The 6802-nt window shown below is 41.6% G+C and overlaps 1 pseudogene; it reads left to right on the top strand.

Moving 5' to 3' along the window:
- Nucleotides 1-1533: 1533 nt before the first annotated feature.
- LOC147439486 (uncharacterized) lies at nt 1534-4638 on the top strand (annotated as a pseudogene).
- Nucleotides 4639-6802: the final 2164 nt, after the last annotated feature.

Raw genomic sequence — 6802 nt, 5'->3', positions numbered from 1 at the left:
CAATATATGGTCATGCTCTACTTTGCTCATGCACTCCTTCAAAGCATTCAAGTCCACAAGAGAGCGTGTTAGCATGCAAAAATGTATCAAAAATGTGGGGAAAGTCATAGCTTCAGAATCCAGGGATAAGATTTGCAATGCAGTAACGGTCATCAAGGAGGTAGCTATGCAGGCCAGCCTCGGTGCATTGTGTCATCGGGATGTGGTCAGATACAAGAATGCTAGAGATGTAATCAAAAATGAGGAAATAATGCAGGCCACTAAAGCTCGTTTCTTATGCAGGCAACATGCTTTGAAAGATTGTAATGACATGTCTAAAATATTCTTTCAGAAACTTAAAAGTAAGGGCAGAAGGGAATGTATGGCAGTAGTGCATACTGACAGCGGACAAAAATTGGAGCAAAGTAAGGATATTATGGAGCATGTTGTAGTCAATTTCACAAAAATTCTTCACCAAGATGCAGATAATACTGAGGCCAAAATGAAGGCAACTAGTGACATTATTGACACGGTGGACTCATGCATTGAGCAGACTAATGCAGAGAGACTGGAGCAACAATTTACTGAGGGAGAACTAAAATTTTCTCTATCCAAACTACCTAATGAAAAAAACCCAGGCATGTGTGGGCTCTCTAAGGAGTTCTTGATAGAATATTGGGATCAACTTAAGAGCATTATTGTGCCCTGGCTCAATGCCTCGTGGATTGCTCAATGCTTGGATCCATGCCTCAAATAGGGTATTAAAAACTGTTTCCCAAAATGTTATTCCCAAAGACTATGGGCAATTGGAGGCCTATTACCATGATGGGAATCATATACAAACTGTTGGCCAAGGCCATTTCATTGAGGCTTACACCCTTCTTCCAAAATCATATACACAAGGCTCAATCTGGGTTTATAGTAGGACAATCTATCTACCACAACATTCTCACTATGAATTTGGGCATTGAACATGCAATCAAAAGTGGGCAAGATGTAGTATTATTTCAGATTGATTTTGCCAAGGCTTTTGACATAGTGCTCTGGGATTTTGTGAAGATGGTGCTTAAAAAACTAGTATTTGGTCCTCGAATGTGTGCATGTATCTACTTGTTAGGACAAGATGCATGGTCCAGAATTTTTATTAATGGTATCCTCTCAGACAAAGTACCTTTCTCAAGGTCTGTTAGACAAGGGTGCCCCCTTAGCCCCCTACTATTTGCTGTGATTACACACCCATTGTTCACATACGTGGATTGACTGGTACACCAAAATAAGATATAGGGCTTGCATTTGGGCAATGAGCAACTAGTTGGTCAGGGGTTTGCTGACGACACTATCTTGTTCTTGAAAACCAATAATGTTAACATTGCTAGATGTATGGATTTTCTGTCTACCTTCTCCCTTGCAGCAGGGTTGCACATAAATCTCGCAAAATGAACACTGATAGACGTTACTGCCAGAAATTTTCATGCGCTTGTCTGGAATGGTAAGAGGCTACCAAAAGGACATATATTTCGACATCTAGGCTACCTAGTTGGAGTGGAAGTGTCCATGAAATCTCTTCAAGAATGGGTTCTTGAGAGAGTATTGATGAAGGTAGCCTCTTGGCACTACGAAGAGTGGCCATTACATGTAAGACTGCAGATTATCCAGGCTATCCTCTTGCCATGTATATTGTACTATATACCTCTCCTAGATTGGACAGAGAAATCCCTACAGCCTTTCAAATCTGGCCTGGTTCGATTCTTGTGGGGAAAGAAAAAAGTGTCTGCTACTCCTATTGCCTGGGACCGCCTCACCATGCCTATGAATCATGGAAGATGGGCATACTGAATCTTACAACACATGCACATGCTAGGAGGGGGCCTCTCATGCAACATAAGGTACAAAGAGATACCTACTAGTCCCTATGCTTATGGTACCTCATCGACTGCTCCGTGGTATATTTTCATGGGACTTGGAATGTTACATCATGGGATAAGCTTTTTACTGTAGCACCCATTAAAACTGGGTTCATTGTGTCGCAAATGCTGATTACATCTTGGAATATTATTGCCTCTAAACTCCAGTGGAATGGTTGACAACGATATACAGGGAACTCGTTAGGAGCTGAGAGTGTCTTTTGGAGCTATGTATTTCAGACACCACCAACAATGCTCATTGGAAAAAAATCCCTTTCTTTGTTCAAAAAAGGCATAGTACAAATTAGCTAGATTGTGGATGCTAGTCAAATTCCAAAAGATTTTCTTGTAGAAAGAAGGGAATTTAGACTCAACAATGGGCTTAGGATAGCTTGGAACCATTTATGCGCGTTGGTTCACCCCTTACCTCATATCGCTTTGGTCAATGCAGAGGATAGACACAAAGACTAGCAGCTACCCTCTTCGCATGCAATTTGGTGGTCATGCAAAACAGATAAGTTTTATGCTGCTCTCCATATTGAGGTTGATGTAGCCATTAGGTGCAATCAAACATGGTCTATGTCACAAACTAATGACTGGTGGATTAAAGTATTTGCAAGCTTGTGGACGCTTCAATCGCCATTTAACCTTAAGGTATTTATGTGGAGGCTAGTGATGGGAGCTATCCCCTCAGCCATGCTTATGCTAAAAAATGGAACTGGAACAGGAGCCTGCAGTGTATGTCATAGAAACAAAATAGTGAGACACATCTTTTGGGATTGCAGTCAAGTCACGGAATGGTGGCAATGGTTCAAGTTTGGGTGGAATCAAGCTTGGGGAATCAAGTTCACAAAGTTCACATGCATGTTTGGATTCTTCAAAACATAGGACTCAACAATGCTTTTTTGCCTGCATTCTTTCCGGCTTTGGTACGTATGGTACATCTGGAACATGAGGAATAAGTTTCTATGATCATGTACATGTATCGAGCACTAGGATTCCATCACAAGAAATCAAAATAGGGTGCTCGAAGATGTCATGACCCTCGGAGATTAGGAACTCCAGCAGCGATGTATGCTCATATTGAGCAAACTATAAACTGTAAACTAACATTGTAATATAAGAACCTTTCTTTCAGAGAGAGAGAGAGAGAGAGAGAGAGAGAGAGAGAGAGAGAGAGAGAGAGAGAGAGAGAGAGAGAGAGAGAGAGAGAGAGAGAGAGAGAGAGAGAGAGAGAGAGAGAGAGAGAGAGAGAGAGAGAGAGATGGGCTCCTGCACCAAGCCTCCTTAGGGTTTGGTTTTGGGCTATGCAACATCTTCTCGACCACAACCCCTAGTGAGCATCCTATTTGTAGCATCTAGGACCTGCTCTGCAACCGGAAGGGAAATAGCAGTCGGCCGTGGCTCTTCTCGACATCGGCTGTTTCCCCATATAAGAAATTTTCAAGTCCTTATTTGACTCCTTTGCACAATGACTCTCCCCACAATGTTTTGCCTCAACCCTTGTGAAGCCTCAATGTTGCATGTGGTGTCTGATACTGATGTACTGTCTGTTGGGGATCTTACTAACTGTCTCACTGATGCTTTAACTTCTGATCCACTGATTAAGGGAGCGCATAAGGTCACTATCCCTACTGGAACTATGGTGTCACAAGTGTTTGCCTTCAAGGCACGTCACTATTGTGCTCTATTTCACTTGTAAATTGCCATCTCTGAATGAAATTGCTGGCTTTTTAGATCAAGGCTTCAAAAAGGTTGTAGTAGATAAAATTTTTTTAATGGATTGAGGCTATATGATGTTTTTTTTTTTTGCTGAAGATCAAAGGGCATTTCAAACTGCCTCTACCATTATTCTTTGTGGACAGGTTGTCCATGTTTTTCCATGGCAACGTCTCAAGTAAATCAAAGAAGAGTTTCTATCCAACTGTCCTGTTTGGGTTTATTTTATTGATCTGCCTGCTTTCTTATGGCCTTGCATCAAGGATGTAGCTACTTCTCTTGGCAAAGTGTTGTTCTCCCCCACCATTAACTGCCCTAATAGAAATAGGGCTTGTGTGATGTGGAATACTGACAAGGCTATGTCAGAAACCATGGAAATAGAACTAGAATCTATTGGAAGACTGGTTATTTATCCAAGTGGGGCAATCCCTCACGATCCTGCTGCCATTGTGGACACTTGGGCCATTTGTCCAGAAATTGCCCCACTCTAGCCAAAGAAATAGTGGACCTCATCCCCTCCTATGTAGCTAGTAAGCATATGGTGCCCAAAGAGAAAATATTTGGCAAATCTTCTCCAGCTAACTTGGAAAGGTCTCCTCAACCTCCACCTCAAGGACGAACCCCTGAGTATGCTGCTCCTCCTAGGAGATATAAAGCTGCTCTCCCAAACACAAGGGGGAAAAACTGCTCCCATGAAGGGAACCAAGCATCTTCAATACCTTCTTCTTCCAAAAATGCTAAACAATCAGAAAAAGGGAAAAGGGTTGTAGATAATGAGGGATTTCAGCTCTCCAAGAGGACCTTCAGAACTTGAACAGGGAAAACTGGTTATGCTTCTCCAAATGTCTTTGATGTCATGGAGGACATCCCTTCACCAGACACCTTGGCTGTAATTGATTCAGTGATACTTCAGCACTCAGCTACAAAAGATGATGTCCCCTACATAGGGAAATCTCATGTTAACATAGAGGTGCATATGACAGATAGCACTAGTGATGAGGAGACTCAAACTGTCATGGACACCCCTGCATCCTAGATGAAGATAGCAGCCTTTAATGCTGAAGGGTTGAGCCACCCTTCAAGGCTTCTAGCTTTCCACAACTTGCTATTGTAAGATGATCTTGATATTTGCTTGGTCCAAGAACCTAAAATGCATGCTAAAGCAGGTCTAACTATGCATTTTAAGGAGTACACACTGTTCCTTGGAGGGAAACCAGGAGATTACTCAGGTACCCTGACTATGTAAGAAACTCCATGCATCCTCACTGGCTTCTGGATCATCAATCAGGTAGGTGCTCCATTATTCAGGCTACCACTGACCTTGGGCCCTTGCAAATTGCAAATGTATATACTCCTAATGACTCTGCTCAAAGGATACCTATCTGGGATTGGCTAGCTAATATTCAATGGGCCCATGGGGTTCTAGGAGGAGACTTTAACATGGTGCAACATGCTAACCAGTCCACAAATATTTCTCCTATTATGTCTGCAATAGAGGGCATTACTTGGGACTTACTTCAAAATTCTGTTGCTCTGACTGATGCTTGGACTGCTGCTACTAGACCTTCTCCTGGTTTTACTTTTCACTCTCTGTCTCATTAGGGATCCTAGTCTAGATTAGATAGAATTTAGTTTGTTGGGTCAGATCGGTTTCCCAATTCAGAGAAAATGCAGTTGGACCTCTCCACTACCCTTTTAGATTATTTCCCTGTTGTTCTGCACTTGTTCAACTCTGATTTAGATAGTATGCATGAATTTGGACACTCCAAGCCATTAATGATAAATAACTCTTTGCTTGCTCATAAAGTTCTCAGACAGCAGGTTTTGAATGTCATAAATGATGCTATTGTCACATTTGATAATCCTTTGTCTCCCTGGCTTTGCATTGTATCTGGCATGCAACAATGTATCAAGGATGTAGGGAAGTTTGTGGCTAAGCAAGGTAAGGGACAATTTCTTCACGCAACCAATATTGCCAGAGAATTAGTTCTGAAAGTTGGTAACAAATTTGTTGTCCTGAGTCAAACTGAACTACACAAACTGGCTCAAGGCAGAGGGGAAATTTTGGAATGGGAGATAGCTAAAAACAAAAAGCAGAGATACTTATTTAGACAGTGGGTGATTATTGATGGTAAGGATGTATCCAAGGGATTTAAAAAGAAATTGAAGCACTAAAAAAAAGGCAGATCCTGACAATGTTTCATCTTGGGGATGTTCCTCCAGTGTGTAAGGGATCTTACGTTATAGAAGCAACAATAAATTATTATGATGGTCTCCTGAATGTTGGGCTTGATGTATCACAAGAAAGGGCTAATGCAATTTAGACTTTGCTACAAGTGGTTGATCCATGCATTGAGAAGTCAACAGCATTGAGACTGGAGCAGCCACTCAATGAGGCTGAGATTCTATATTCACTGAAGAAGTTTCCCAATGCAAAATGCCCTGGCATATGTGGTCTCTCTAAAGAGCTCGTGGTTTCCTTCTGGCCAGATCTGAACAAAACAATCTATTCATTGCTCAATGCTATCTGGCTCTCTCAATGCATGGATCTTGCATTGAAGCAAGGCATAATTAGATTGATCCCCAAAACTATGTTCCCCAGGACCTTAACAGATTGGAGGCCCATCACTATGATGGGAATATTGTACAAGCTTATGGCCAAGGTCATTGCCATTAGGGTGGCCCCTGAATTGAGAAAATGCATACACCCAGTTCAAACTGGCTTTGTGTGTGGTAGATCTATCTATGACAACATCTTGACTATCCAATTGGGAATTGAACATGCTATCAACTCTAAAAAAGATATGGTGATGTTTCAAATAGATTTTTTGAAGGCTTTTGACACAGCACAATGGGACTTTGTTACCAGCATTCTAAAGAAAATTGGATTTGGGCTTAGAGTCAGTGGATTCATAAACTTGCTAGGCAGTGGGGCTTTCTCTAGAGTGGTGATCAATGGCAGGCTGTCTGACAAAATTCATACTGCTAGATCAGCGAGGTAGGGCTGCCCAATTAGTCCTCTTTTTTTTCGTAGTTGCTACCCACCCTTTATATGCATATTTGGATTCTCTGTCTTCATCTGGATTCTTGCAAACTCTGCAGTTAGGGTCTAAACATATTGCAGCGAAGGGTTTTGCAGATGATACTTTCCTCTTTTTGAAAGCTCACAATGTCAATATTTTGAGATGCAATAAAACCTT

The sequence above is a fragment of the Adiantum capillus-veneris genome, chromosome 16 (genome assembly GCF_014529385.1).
Source record: "Adiantum capillus-veneris isolate H3 chromosome 16, ASM1452938v2, whole genome shotgun sequence".
Lineage (NCBI taxonomy): Eukaryota > Viridiplantae > Streptophyta > Polypodiopsida > Polypodiales > Pteridaceae > Adiantum > Adiantum capillus-veneris.
Note: the sequence above shows the minus strand (reverse complement) of the source record. Positions and strands in the feature narration are given on the sequence as shown.